Here is a 762-nt window from a genome sequence, read left to right on the forward strand (position 1 = left end):
AAATAAGGTTACATTGTCTGACTTCAAGTTGCTAGTTACTGGCATCTTATCTCTTGGGGGGTCATTATCTCAGGTCTATAGCTATTGGTTGCTTCAATTATGTTCTGCAGTGTTCCAGGTTTATATAATGTTCTTATATTCCAGGTTCCGAATATTAAAAATCCAGGTTTGCCGCCGGTCCATTTCCCTTGTCTGTTTTCCGAGTTATCGATGAGTATCCAAGGCTTCTTAGTGAGAAGTTTCTTGACAATATTTTTTATTATGATGTTGGGTTGTCAGCCTGCAAGCGGGCTTTTTATATATTGGCCTGTAACAACAACGTGGTTTGCCGCTTGCATAACGACTAGCTATAGTAGCAAGGGTCGCCACCACCTAGGCGAGGTGTCATACCTATCAGATATGATTACCGGACCATAGGTGGAATTTAATTTTAAGTTAATTAAAAGTATAATCTACGTTAATATGTCATTATATGTATAAATTACCATAATACCTCATGGTTTATTAAACACAATTATGACAATTAAAGTTGTTTGTGGTTGATATGTAAAACATATCGTAGCCCGTGTCTAGATTAAGGAATAGGGATAAATACAAGCGAGTAATTAAGTTACTCGCGCAACAAAATAAATATTACAGTTGAAATTAATAAGGAAATTTAATTTAATTGTTAAAAAAAGAAAATTAAGTTAAACATGGACAAAAATGCGAATGCATCAAAAACCATGTCTACAAATAAAGGCAATACAAATAAAATAAAAT

Source organism: Daktulosphaira vitifoliae, unplaced genomic scaffold (assembly GCF_025091365.1).
Source record: "Daktulosphaira vitifoliae isolate Bord-2020 unplaced genomic scaffold, ASM2509136v1 Scaffold_4, whole genome shotgun sequence".
In the NCBI taxonomy this organism is placed as follows: domain Eukaryota; kingdom Metazoa; phylum Arthropoda; class Insecta; order Hemiptera; family Phylloxeridae; genus Daktulosphaira; species Daktulosphaira vitifoliae.